This window comes from Rhinolophus sinicus, linkage group LG01 (assembly GCF_036562045.2).
Source record: "Rhinolophus sinicus isolate RSC01 linkage group LG01, ASM3656204v1, whole genome shotgun sequence".
Taxonomy (NCBI): Eukaryota; Metazoa; Chordata; class Mammalia; order Chiroptera; family Rhinolophidae; genus Rhinolophus; species Rhinolophus sinicus.
Window position 1 is genome coordinate 76,161,019 of NC_133751.1, and position 15,582 is coordinate 76,176,600.

Genomic DNA, 15,582 nt, shown 5'->3' on the forward strand with positions numbered 1-15,582 from the left:
CATCATGAGAGAATATGTGTCTACATTTCTTTTTTGCTTCATTGCTATTGGTACTCATAGATATTTCCTAAAGTGAAGAGAGAGAATGGAATATGAAACAAAACTGAACACTAACACCAAGAAACAATTCCCCCACAGTGTAATTAATCCATGCGATATTGAAAGCTACACTTCCAAGAAGAAAAACAGATTCATAGTGTGTGTTTTTCATTGTTATTTTCTGAAAGGACTGATGGATCAGATTACTGGTGATTCTGATTATATGTCTATTTGTTTTTCAGTCATTTACCCAGCATGGAGGGGACAATGTGTTATTTCCATTTTTATATTTTAGCTATAAAAAATACTATATAATCAAGATCAAGTAAATTATTTTAAAATACATTAAATAATACCATTCACTAAGAAAATTGTTCAACACTGGAACAGACTGATACAACAAATTTGGGGAGACACTGAGTGTTCCTTGAAGGACTAATTTAAGACTGTCATGTCTTTGACAGTTTTCCTTTTAAGATTTCTAGTATTTTTCAAACAAGGAACTTTGAAGGGGGGCATTTATTCTGTTAAAACTATACCAAGTCCCTAGACATCAAGTGAATATTTATAGATTGTTCACAACACACATACACATGCAAATTTCCTTTTCCAGTGATACTTGTTATACACTTATTAAATAAGTTTTCATTATATGATCAGCCAGGAGAGAATTAACGTTTAAATTGACTAATGATCCCAATTCCTGTGTTGTTGGGAATGGCTTAGCACATGTTTCCTCTCTGGACAAAAGCATAAGTTGAGGTAGTTGACAAGTAAGGTCACAGTAATGATTTAGGTAAGCAAAGTTTCATCTAGAATTATAGTATCAGTTAGGATGCTTTTGAGTGGGGGGCAAAAAAGAAATGAAAGGTATTAGCTAAGAGAGATAAAGATAGAACACATTCTTTAGGATTGGTTGCTTCAGCAGTAGCTCTACCATGTCATCACGAAGCCAGGTACTTTATTTACCTCTACTCTTGCTGGTTTACCTATGCATGAAAGGCTACCTACAGAATCAGTACTACATGTTTTCTTTATCATATCCAATGGAGAGACAGAGTCTGGCTTCATAAGGCTCTTTACAAGAGCAAATAATTTTCTCAGAAGCTGTAGCAACTGTTTCCTCATGTTTTATTGGTGATATCATGTAACATGTTTAACTGATACTTGGCCAGTAGCATGAGACCACCTTTAGTCCAATCTACCTGACTCTATAAACTGAGGTTAGCTGTCCATATCACATTAGTGCCATTTAATAGGTGAGAAATTGAATGAATAATGGGAAATCAATGCTATTGTTATCTTCAAGTTCACCCCTTCACCACTATTATTTCTAGAAGTTTTCTATTCTAATTGGAATATAATCATGGCCAAAATACAGAGGAAATCCTCTTATGTTGTTTATTGAGTAGACTGAAATCATGGAAAGAATGACTATCTGAAGGGATGCATCATATCCACTTTCTCAAAGCCACCCCAATCAACCATGTAATATAAATAAAAAGGGTGAGTTTAATAAGGAAAATTGGCTTCATGGTTAGGTTTCCTAACCTCCATCTAAGTAAACAGCTTTCCATATTTAGCTTCAATTTAGACATATTTCAGCTGTACTTGCTGAAAAAATTATCACTTTTATAACAATCTTCTGGCTCTAGAAGCCCCCACTACAAAAGGCTTCACTTCTGGCATTCTGCTTTAAGTCTTCATCCCATATTTACATACCTTTGTTAGTCTGAGTTATTTTTTTAATGTTAAAAAAAGAAGCTATGTTTCTTACCTCTTAATTCATCAAGACCAACCCTCTGTTGGCTTCTAGGCAATATTGAAGCCCCACTGTGGTATGGTTTACAGTAGTGTCACATCAAACACACACTGGGTTTTTCTGAATTTATTATATGATATGAAAAGAGAAAATATAATGCTGGTATTGGCAGTTCTGCTCTTCAGTGCAGTAGAGTATAGAGCTGTAAAAAATTCAGTTAGGCTTGAATAATAAATATATATTAGCAAAACATATACCTATGTGTTTACAGATACTAATGAAGACGAAAATTTCATGTTCCAGTGACTAAATAAGTATATAATGATGACTTGCTCAAAAATTTTGAGAGAAGTAATTGAAGACTAAAGACCTATAAATAGTTAGAAGAGTTGATCTGTCTGCATTAGACAAATATGACTGCAAAATAGGAAAAGACAGCCATTACTTCAGGAATTTGTTGAAATATTCTGAGGGATAAAACACTTGAATGATTTAATATCAACATATTCTTCCATGGAATTGTATCATCTACATAACTGTATTCATTGTACATGTTTAACTGCATGTTACTATGTAGGACTACAAAACAAAACAATGGACTGTGTTATAATTTGAAGAGATTTTAAAAGGGCAGTTGGACTACATTCTGTTTTCTCCTTATCTGTATGGTAAAACAACAAATACCCACGGAAAAGTATATTTAAAGTCTTTCCAGAACCAGACCTTCCCTGCCTCTTGTCTCTCGAATCCTGCGTCTCTCAGCCTTGTATTACATGTTTTATTAAACGACTGAAGCTGTCAAGGCCAACCAAAAATTAAATGTAACTTCTCCTTGAAAAGGTGTAGAGGCTTCTGTTACTGGGGCTAGACTAAGTAAACATATTTATAATTCATTTCTCTCCAATCCCATTGAGTGAACAGTGCCTCTGTTAAAGAAAAATTGAAGGAAGGAAGGGAGAGAGGGAGGGAGGGAGTGAAGAAGGAAGGAAGGAAGGAAGGAAGGAAGGAAGGAAGGAAGGAAGGAAGGAAGGAAACAAGGAAAGAAAGAAAGAAGGATCCATAAATTTGTGGACAACCTAGAGGAAAAACAAACAAACGAAAAACAATATTGCTAATAAAAATTGTTCAAATAGTGTTAAGTCACTATTCTTCATTGGAAAAAGAAGCTCTAAGTTCAGAGTAAAGGGTTAGTGTGTATATGAGTATATGAATGAGTATAACAGTGGCTTCCTAAAAAAAAAACTATTATTATTTTTTTATTATGTGCTTTCTGTAAATATATGTATATATATACATATTTAATTTTTTATATTACATGTGTATATATGTGTTTGTGTGTGTGTAAAATAGAGGTGGTTTCTAAATGATATTAAAATTAAATAGTCTAACACTTTTTAAAATCTCTAGTTAATCGTTTGCTCTGAACCCCAGGATTATAAGCCCAATTTCGTAGATCATAGAATTATGGAGAACAATTAAGAGTAGTTAATTTAAGGACTATATTTTGGTGTCCAATTTATTTCTCTGCTCCTTCTCTGCAGCTGGTGTTGCCAATTGGTATGATCCCACCTTGCCTGTAGAGCTCCATTCCCAGCAGAAGGGCCTGTTGGGGAAGAGACCTATATAATAACAGAGGAATCTAAGGCCTATATTTATCTAGTTTAGACTTCCATTTACAAACATAATTGGATTGCCAAGTGTTACTGAATATTTGAGGAAAATCAACAAAAAGGCAATTCAAGACGAAAATGTATGATAGATTTTAGAATAATGAAAGGAAATCAAGGAAGAGAAGATCATTTTTTAAAATTGTTTAAGTTATATCACTAGAATATGGGGAAAAGTCATTTAAAGTACAAGAAAAGACTGCTGTAAATATGAAACTATGTAATAGGAGAGTTTTAGCAATAAAAAGCATAATTGCTAAAATGAAAAAAAACTAAAGACCAAAAAAATGAAGGCAAGGAAATTATATGACTAAGACATTTGATTTTTACAATGATAGGGTGAAATATCCATTATCTCTTTAAGAGAAGAGAAATAATTAGAAAGCAGTAAAGAGCCAGATACAAAGAAATTGAAATGTGTTCTAATTTAGAGCAACTGTTGAATTGTGAATAAGAAACATATTTACTTTGATACTTAGAACATTTTCCTTAACACAATAGTTCAAGAATCTCTCTTTTGTATTCATACACATTACTTGTTTCTGACCTATTAAAAAACAATAGCATTATTTCTGGTTTTCACAACTAAATTATAGTTAAAGCGTAAATGATTTAGTTATACTTACTGGTTATGTGTATGCATGTGAATATCTCAGGTATGAAAATATTCTAACATAATGAGGATCAGATGGAATTCGGAAGGAGAGAAAACTGGGCAAAAGAGTGTCAAAAGTGATGTTTGTCCTACTATAGATAAACAAGGTTTAGGGTAATGTGTTTAAAATTGAGAAATAAGAACATGAAGATTTAATATACATTTTAGAATTACAAAGATTAAAGATCGGAAACTAGTTATAGTTTAAAAGTATTGGGAAGAGAATGAAAAGTAAATGTGGGGTGTAAAATCAATTAAGTAAATTCTCAAGCTTCAAATAGGAGGGTTAGTAAATAATACATAAAATTAATAAACCAATAAAGGGAAGTATCCACTTGAAAAACCCAAACCAAAAAAGGTTAAGTGTTTAACTTGTGAATTAGGACTGAGAGTCAGATGTGAGGTAGTTGGTGGAATTGGCTACTTTTGTATTTCATTTCTTTTACTTTTCTGAAACACTTTGAATATTTTGAAAATTACCTTCTTGTATAAAATTTGTGAATGTGTTAAAATTAAAAAAAATGATGTGATGCTTGACTTCAGAACATCATGGAGGGGCATGAGAGAGGGAGAAAAGATCACTTTACATTCCATATTATTTTTATTGTTTTAGGTAAGAAAGAGGACATTATCAAGTAATATTTTCAGCATTAAAAATACAACATTCCATATCAATATAATAAAGATTGCTCTTTCCCCCATTTCACAATTGTTCCATTTACACTATTACTTCCAATATCAAAATACTCCTGTGTGTTTTCAACTATTACCATGCTTGGCATTTGATTTCTAAGACAAAGAGCTACCCAATAGATCTTTAAGAATATAGTGCACAAGAGAAAGACAATAATGTGGCAGGAATGAGAGAAGCAGAAAATGTTCTATGTTTAAATCCTACTGTGTTCAATTTCCTAGGAGGTAGTTAATAAAAATTTCAGAAATGGTGCTGCCCTGTTCTTAGCCTATTTATTTATTTTTTTCCAGTATAAATTCTGCAAGAAAAAAAATGTGCTTTTTCTGGGAAACTACCTAAAGTTTGATCAAGAGTCATTATCAGGAATATCACCTTCCATTTTACTAATTGTGCCAGTGACACACAAGTAAATAGCTCTCACTCTTACAGAGAATTGGTTTGCTGCCCCAGATGACTCTGGGGTTTGAAACCAAAAATGTTATTATTTAAATGTTTGAAAAAGTAATAACTATTTCAGTCTAAAATGATTAATATAAATACATAAGAGAGGAAAACCAAAAGCTCAGAATGGATAAGAAAACAAGACTCATATATGTTGCTTACATGATACTCACTTTAGATGAAAAGGCACACACAGACTGAAAGTAAAGGGATGGGAAGAAATATTTTATGAAAATTGAAAAAAAAACAACAAAAAAAAACACCTGAGTCAGCAATACTTATACCAGACCAAATAGACTTTAATACAAAGGCTATAACAAGAGACAGAGAAGGATCCAGTAATGTCACTTCTGGGTATTTATCTGAAGAAACTCAAGCACTACATCTAGGGGACATGTGCATCCATATGTTCATTGCAGCATTGTTTACAATGGCCAAGATGTGGAGGCAGCCTGGTGTCCAACAATGGATGGATGGATAAAGAGGAGGTGGTATATATATATATATATAGTGGAATATTACTTGTCTATGGAAGGGAATGGGTTCTTGCCATCTGTGGCGGTATTGGTGGACCAGGAGGGTATTATGCTGAGTGGAGTATGTCAGACAGTGAAAAGCAGATGCACTTTGATTTCACTTGTATGTGGAATATGAAGAACAAAATAAACAACCAAACAGAAACAAACCCATAGATAGAGAACATTTTGATAGTTACCAGATGGGAATGAGGTTGAGAGGGTGGGTGATGAAGGGAAAGGGACTAAGAAGTACAAATTGGTTGTTACACAGTAGTCATGGAGATGTAGGGCATAGCTTAAGAAATATAGTCAATAATATTATAATAATTATGTATGGTGTCAGACAGGTACTGTATTTATGGAGGTGATTGACGGGAGGTGGCAGGGTGGAAAAGGTGAAGGCATTAAGAAGTACAAATTGGTAGTTACAAAATAGTCATAGTGATGTAAAGTACAGCTTAAAGAATATAGTCAATAATGTGGTAATAAGTATGGTGCCAAGTGGGTACTAGATTAGTCACGGAGATCACTTCTTAAATTATATAAATGTCTAACCACTATGCTGTATATCTGAGAGTAAAATAAGATAAAATTGAATGACTCTGTAATTAAAAATTAAAAAGGGAGTGAAAAATTTGAAGGGCAATAGTGAAAAAAAGATAACAATTCTGAAATGTGTTCTACACCATTCCTCCAAGGGTCTTCAGTGGGATTAAACTTCCAGGTGCTCATAGCATTGACCTTTTTATTAAGTCACCCTTGACCAGATTTTCTCCTTTCACTGTCACTTTTCCACCTCTCTCACTTGCTCTTCCTGGAATCATGTCCCACATAAACTATGTTCAACCAAAATTTTTTGTCAGGATCTGTTTTCCAAGATACTTAACTGATAAAATATTTTATTGAAGTTTTGTCTCTAAATTAATTTTAAATATTGAAAACAGTATATACACACAAATTCAGAAATAGAATCAGACCAAATATCACTTGTTGCTTATAGGAATTATAGATTAGGAAATAAAATCTTTTGATTAAAATAAATTTGTTCAGAGGATACTTTTTTAACAAAGTTTTATGATTCCCTTTAAAAATATCTGGCATGTTCGCTTCAAGTTTTCCAGGGTCTATGAATTTATTTGTATTGTCACAAGGCCTCTTAAACAACAACATAGTTAGATATCTTCTTCAGAAGAAAGCAACCATTCCAATAATTCCTTGTATAATATTTTCAAAAAGATGAGGAAAATCAGATTTATTAAATACTTTGCTGGAGGTCATGTAGAAAGTAACTAATAAAACCAGGAAATAAAATACACCAGTCTTTGCTTATCTAAGGTGTTTTTATGTTTTACTTTTCTTCTTTTTTTCCCTCTTCATTTAAGTTATTTTGAGGCATAAAGTTGCTGTAATGTAAGTTCTGTGGAAGGACTATATGCAATCAGTTATAAATTCTTTGAATTTGTTATTTAAATTAGATTTGGGAACAACTTTTCAGACCTATTCCAAATGAGCTTAATTCTTACTCTTTATTAGGAAAACACCAATATATCTTCCTGATTTAAAGGGAAGGGGGAAAATAAACTCAGATGTAAAATATGATGGGAAGCTATAGACATAGATCTAGTCTTAGAATTTATAGAGCAGCATGGCCACACATTTTGTCATACAGCTTGTTGCAAAAGCAGGGAAGAATAGCAGGTTTTGTATAGGGACATTAAGCCATTTTATGACCCATTGTCCCATGTATTGGTTCATGGGGCTTTAATGTGGACAGACTTTATCAGCGAAAGAGATACGTGGACCTTATCTTACCCACTTGTGTTTCCTCGAGGAAAGGTGAAGTGGCCTGGCTTTTCTGTTAATGCATTCTACAACATTTTATGTACAACAGTAAAATATACTTACAGAAACTTGTATAGATTTTGTAAAAGGGAAAGTTAATATACTCTCTGGCTGCATTATTTGGTAAAAGGAATTCAAAAATAACAGTTTTATTTGCTTCACGCTTTATGTAAATCGAAAGGCAGCAGTAAATGCCATTGCATTTTGAACCACATGGTGCCTGTGATCCCAAGCTCCATAACCTGGGTTGGTCGTATATTTCACAAGGACAACAGTTCATACTATGTGGCTTCCTCCTTTGAATAATAGTAGCATTTGGAATCAACAATCTATTAGTGTATGCGTCTTTTTTATTATAAATACTTGTATGCTTGTTTCATGCACTTATGAGACAAAGTCTTTGAGGCCTGGTATTGGGCTGGCTTTTATTTCTATATGCCTTAACATTGTCATTATATATATATTCATATGTATATATTCATATCTCCACAGCTCATTAAAGTACACAAGCAGAGCTGAGAATTAGTGATGTAGACTGTTACACAAGGTAGACCTATCTCCCATCTCTACCTCCATTACAAACATCTTTTCATTCTCATTGTATACTCTTCTACTCGTGAAATTTTTGTCCTTTTTTTCTAGACATAGTAGGAATTGCCTTTATTAAGGGTCTTAAATAGGTGCTCGCTGCATCTAGTTGCATATATTTATTATTGTATTTTATAGGTATTATATTCCACAAAGTATAAGTGTAGTTTTTGGGAGGGAGACTTACTCAAGGGGAAACTGTTGGTTGTTTTGTTATGTTTTGATGATTTTGTTTGCTTTCTTCCTCTGTTATTGTGTCTTAAGTATCTACAAAAAATTTCTGATACTTTCTTTCACTAGTAGCAAAAAGTCTTCATATTGCCTTTTTTTTCCATTTCAGACCTTATAAAGAAATAACGGAAATAATTGATCTTCTCTTGCTTTTGTTTTAACTACATTATGGATATATTGCATTTAGTTCAATCTAGAACACCCCATTTTTGCTCTGAAGTATCTCAGGGTTTAATGGAACATAGAAAAGGAAGAAAGTTAAGGCATAGGGAGAATAAATGACTTGTCCAAAGTCACAAAACTTGTAACTGGCAGAGACAGAATTGAAACTAAGTGTGTTTTCTTTATTTTTCTTATGAAGTACTTCAAACATATGTAGAAAAAATAAAATAGTCATGTTCCCACCATGCATTTTAACCTAGTATATTTGCACATACTTGATTCAAAGTTTAAAGAAATTTAGTGTTACGTGTATCAACGAAACACTGTAGGAAGCTCTCCCAAGTTCCATTCACATCTCTTTCTTCCTTCGTCAATACTCGTACCAAACATCATAAATGTGGTGTGTATTATTTTAGTACATATTACTATTGAAATAATTCATATTCTTTGAATTCATAATGACTTCCACATCATTTCTTTTCACATTTTGCATTTGATTTTATTTATACACTTAAGTCTATGTGGTACTTTGGCAAATTTAACTCCACATTAAACAGTACTCACTACTGTTGCTTTTCCTTTTTGTATTATCTTAATCAAAAAAATTATTTCATATGAAGTGTTTAATGAAATTTACATCATAACTCTTTCAGTATAAGCTAAGTATTAAATTACTGTCATATTGTGTCCTAACTAATCTTGATTCTCTTATTTCAACTAATTCAATGACAGTAAAAGAGTTATGTCTTATTTCAGGTATTTCTTCTATATCTTTTGTCCTTTTATCTGTGTTCTATAATTTTCTATCATCTATTAAGTCAGGTTTAAAATCTAAAAATGGCCTGATATTAATATAATATTGTATGACAACTATACCTTAATTAAAAAAAAAAAAATCTAAAAATGGGCTGTAACATTGCCTCATGCTACCCTTTTATACATTCTTTTTGTATTTCTTACCACTGCTCTGAATGCTTTCTGTGACATGCATGCTAACATTTCACTCATACTGGTTTATTCCACTCCCCATGCTTCTGTTACTATCCTATCTATCCGAATCATACTCTCGTCTTATCTCTGATTAGAAATACTTCCATCTTTTGCTGTGTCATTTTAAGGAAAATGACAAATAACCAAGTAAATTGAAAACTCAGAGTCTAATTTTATATTTGGGAAGATATTTAACTAAATTAATTTTTCAGAGTGCTGCAATAGACTAAGTTAGGCAGTTTTTAGTGGCACACCACCAACTCTACCAGAAGTACTCTGAATTCTGCTTGATTTATTTGCTTCTATTATACCTCAGGATATATTTCTTCCTCCCCAAAGAATAGAGAACTTGTGTAAACTTACTAATTCTTTGAGCTTATGGTGATCCTTCACTTACTCCAAGCAGTCTCCCTTTAAATCCACTGCCATTACTCTACATGTCATAATTAACAAAATATATATGTACTCAGACCTCCAAGTGCTTAACCTATCATTCATGGTATTTGATTTTTTTTTTCCACCCTTCGGTTACCTTCAGTGTAAAAGAGAAGATAGGTTTCAATTAAGAAAGCTGGCGTGACAATCATATCTTAAGTTACTCTTGCTACTCTCATGATTGTGTTATACTTCTAAAATGAAGAATCTGATAAATAAAGCATACATTTAAGGATTGTCATCAGTGACTATTGGCTGTCATGCATTCCTGGGTTTTTCTAGGCAAATGTCAAGATTGAATTACTTTATTTTTGTATTATAAAAAGCAGAAATACTGCTTTAGCTGGTGGTATATGGTTTATAGACATTCTAAACAAACTAAAAAAGAACTAAATGTCTTTCTACTCCTGAGGCTTTTCTGTTAACAGTGGCACTTAACTTTGCAGAAATCAAAAACAAAATTGTTTTAAAAAATTGAAACTGCAATTATCTCAAAACCCTATTACTATCCTGGTGGTGGGATAATGTGTTGGGATCAGATGGGGAAGAAGTATAAAATTTTGTGGGATGAGACTTTTCTGCAAAATGAATGTCTATATACAGTGCTGCTGATTCTAAGTGAGAAATAGTATCCCAAGGCGTTAGTCTCAGTTGCCAAAGGAAAATGACTGTGTCTTATTTATTAAGCAATAGGATGACAAGTGTTACAAATAATAACATTAAGGCAGTTGCCAGCATTGGGTTGGGTCACATTCTTTTTCTGTTTTATTTGTCAAATTAGCCAGAAGGCCACCTCCAGCACCAGAAGGTAAAATGATATTGTACACACTTCAAAAATGAGACACTGGAGACAAGGGAGGTCCTGTGTTGTTTGACCAAGCAGTATTCCTGTAATTGGATATGGAGACTCGCAACACTAACACACTTAATGACAGGAGGTGATGGAGGCCCATCTGTACTGGCCTGCTGAGTTGATAAGATCAAGAAAACTGTTGGTCAGTTTTTTGAGAGTGACTCAGAGCCAAAATTAGGTTGCTGAAAATTTTCATCCATCTGATATGAAGACAGGAGGGAATCTTTTTTATGAAGGAAAATAAGTACTTAATATATTGTATATAAATACTTAAATAAATACTTAATATAATAAATACTTATAAATATATTAAGTATTTTCCTTCATACAACAGATTCCCTTCTGTCTTCACAAGAGATGTCTTAAATTACATATAATTTTCAACTGATTATTTTGTCAAGTAAATATATTTTAAAATTTTTGAAATATACTGATTTGTTCACTTTTGGGTAACTGTTTTTCATACTCAGTTTCCCCGATTTGTTAGACTTTTATATGAGACAGCATAGAAAAGTTATAGTATAAGTCCATAACCAGACAGTCTGGACTTATACCATTTATAGTAGCCCCTGTGCCCTTATGAAATATGTTTAGCTTTTCTGTGCAACTGTCTTCATGTTTAAAATAGGGCTTAGAGGATTTTTGCATTAAATATTATATGCTTAAATGTTTGGTAGCATTTAAGGCACATAGCACACAATCAATTTACATATATGTAAACATTATTATTAGTTTAGCAGTGTTAGGAACATATGTTTATCAGACCTGCTTGTGCCCTATATAACTTTATGGGATCTGTTTGAAGAAGTTGGGTAAAGAAATAGGGGAGTGTACTCATGATCTTCATGCAAATAAATGGGTCCAATGACATCTCCTGAGCTACTGGCTCAACAGGAATAGTTGTCATTGACTTAGGAACGACGTTAATTCCTCATACCCTTTTGTCTGTTTAATTTCTGCCCCAGAAGTGTTACTGACTTACACACCTCTATATTATCTACTAATACCTTCATGGTGTCTTTCTCTCTTCCCTTGAAACCTACTCTCAGAACTTTAAAGCACCCTAAGTAGATATGAGTGATGATTGTTCAAATATGTCGCAATATTAGTGGCCCTTTAAGAGTATAAAAAGTGTCAAATTGAAAGGATGCAATTGAGAGGATAGAGTCAGGTGTCTGTTAGAGGATGTCACAAATTCTGAGAGTTATAGGATTGTTCTCTTTCTACTCCCCACCTCTGTCTGACCTACCACAGCAACTGTATCCACTAAGTAGGCAGCTTTGTGTGAGCAGATTAGAAGTTGCTCCTTTGCTATGGTGTCTATAGTTGGTTAAAACTCAAGAAGAATAAAGGAAGAAAAATGTAGGGAGGGTTGTTTCTTTTCTCCTTCTATGGCGATGTGATTTGCTAACTCCTTCAGAGATCTGAAGGGATATTTAAAATTATTTAACAATATCTGTCTTTTAATCACCTTTTATCCTCTTGTACAATAGCTACTTTGAGAGCTGAGATTTATTGTTTTTCATATTTTAATTCATTTTCACTCTCAGTCATTCCTCAACCCGACTTCATAAAGCTTGCTTGGTTCAGAATATCTGCTTTCCTACCAATGAATAAGAGTAATTCAATAAATGGGAACAGATAATCTATGGATCCTCTTGCATCTGCACATCAGCTTTCCCTGAAAAACACTCATTATCAGCTCATGTCAGTGTGGCTATTTCCTCACACTCAGTCTACCTGTATGGAAGTTATACCAATTAGTTATTTTAGGTTGCACAGAGCTCTCTGTTCCACACTTAGCAGGCATTAAAATATCTCATTGCTATACCCTGAAAATAATCTGTGTGAATTAGTGTGGATTTTATTAACCAACTAGAAACTACAAAATCAAGAAGAGTGTCTTCACAGAATAAATGAAATAGAATTGAGAGCCCAGAAATAAGTCCACATACATAGGGACAGACAAATTTCAACAAAAGAGCCAAAAACATACAGTGGAGAAAAGAAAGCCTCTTCAATAAATCATGCTGGGAAAATTGGAAAACTACATGCAAAAGAATAAAAGTAGAGTGCTACATATCACCACACACAAAAATTTATTCAAAATGGATCAAAGATTGAAATCTAAGACCTGAAACAGTAAAACAGAGCAGAAAAAAATAAAGGTCCTAAACTTATGGACCTTGGTCTTAGAGAGAATATTATGAATTTGACCTCAAAGGCAAGGGAATTAAAAGATAAAATAAATGAATGGCACTATATCTAACTAAAAAGGCTCTGCACAGAAAAGAAACACACACACACACACACACACACACACACACACACAAAACAACAACAACAGCAACAAAAACAACAAAAGAAAGTCAATAAAACGAAGAGGCGACCAACTGAATGGGAGAAAATACTTGCAAACAACACCTCCGGTAAGGGATTAATAGCCAATATATAAAGAACTCATACAACTCAACAACAAAAAAACAAACAATCCATTTTAAAAATGGGCCGAAGACCTGAATAGACACTTCTCCCAAGGAGTCATGCAAATGGCCAGCACATGTATGAAAAGATGCTGTTTCACTAGCTATTAGGTAAATGCAAATCAAAACCACAGTGAAATACCACTTCACATCTGTTAAAATGGCTGTTATCAGCAAGACAATAACAAATATTGAAGAGGTTTGTGGGGAGTAAGGAACGCTTATACACTGTTGGTGGAAATGTAAATTAATATAGCTACTATACCAATAAAACAAACAGTATGAACCTTCCTCAAAATAATAAGAATATAGTTAACGTATGACCCCATCAATGCTTCTCTGGGTATCTACCTGAAAATTATGAAAACATTTATGCATAAAGACATACGTACTCCTATGTTTACTGCAGCATTATTCATGGTGGCCTAGAGATGGAAATAACCAGAGTGTCCTTTGATAAATGATTGGATAAAGAAGATGTTGTACATATATACAATGGAATATTATTTAGCCATAAGAAAAGATGAAATACTGCCATTTGCAACAGCATGGATGGATGTTGAGAATATTATACTAAGTGAAATAAGTCTGACTGAAAAAGTCAAGAACTATATGATTTCACTCATGTGGGATATAAAACTGAAAGCAACAAAAAAAAAAACACAAGACATACAAACAAACAAAAACTCATAGACACAGACTGCAGGATGGTGATTACCAGAGTGAAGGGTGAGGGAGGAGGTAGAAAAGGGTAAAGGGGGTTAAATATCTGGTGACTGAAGGAGATTTGACTTTGGTGGTTGGTAAACACACAATGCAATATAGAGATGATGTATTGTAGAATTGTACAATTGAAATGTATATAATTTTATTAACCAATGCCATTACAGTAAATTTAATAAAATTAAAAGAAAGGAAAAGCATTAAAAAAGTGTCTTGTTTTTAGTTACCATTTTAAATAAATGACATACTTGACATAAAATGCCATAGTGGAAATGATTTATTCATCAGTATTGATCAGTTCATCTAATCACCTTATCAAGTGAGCAAATTAAGGCTCATGCTTTTACAAATAAAATTAAGGACTTTTTTTGGTTTTGTTTTGTTTTATTTTTACTTACAGCAAGAACTACTTTGGAAAAAATAAGTAAATGAGTAGAATAATGAATGAATACAAGTTAGGTTGCACTATCATATTCCTCTAGGAGTTTTAAATTAGATCATCTCTCTTTTTTTGATTAGTTTGGTTCAATCATATATTCCTCTTCTCTAAGTGACTTACATTAGGAATAAATTATCCATGTAACTCATGTGCATATGGTAACTAAATCTCTTCAGTTAATTCAGATGACTTCTTCCCAGACATCTGATGTCAAATTAGGTCAGATGAGTAATAATTAGATTTAATTAGCTTTCTCACAAGCTGTTAATTCCCTTACCTGGAGCCAAATAGAAGACAGGTGATAGTTTGACTGCCTGTGCGAATGTATAGCGTCAGCAAAAAAGAGCAATAATATTCTCTGCCACTGAAACATGAAAATAGAAAATTTGTTTTTTTATTATGGCTGAATAACATGTAAATAACCAAGCTGGGCTTGATTCCGTGGTACTAATAGCAAAGGTATATGTGAGAGTTTTTGTATCATGTGTCCCTCTTAGAGGATAGTATATAAAAATAAAAATTGAAGTGTTTTATAATGAAGGATTAATTTCTCTGGACATGATGGGATTTTTCAATATAAAAAAGCAATAGGGCTTATAGTAATATAATAAGACTACAGTCACTCAGAACTCATTCAGTGTAAGGTATTAATCTGTAAGGAACTAATCCCAGTAACATTTTTTAGGAGAAAAATAAATAACCTTTTGACAAAACCAGCTGTATTACTTTGAAAGTATTAGAAACTTTCCCCTACTGGATTAAAGAAAAAAAGGTAGAGGATGTGGAACTTTAGAGAGGTGATGAGAGTCTCATTAATTAAAATAAAAGAAATAATTACCAACCAACCATACGAAATTTTATCTGCTATTTCCATAACTTTTTATTTCAAATTTACAATTTTTGCCCATTTTAGGCCAAGTATGTATTCCTGGGGAATCAGGTAGGTAAAAAAAAAAAAAAAAAAAAAAAAAAATCAGGGTTGTGCTAATTGGGATCCTTCTTATCACCATAAAGACTATTCCTAAACAAGGGATGTTGTTTTGAAGTAGCTAGCTAGCCC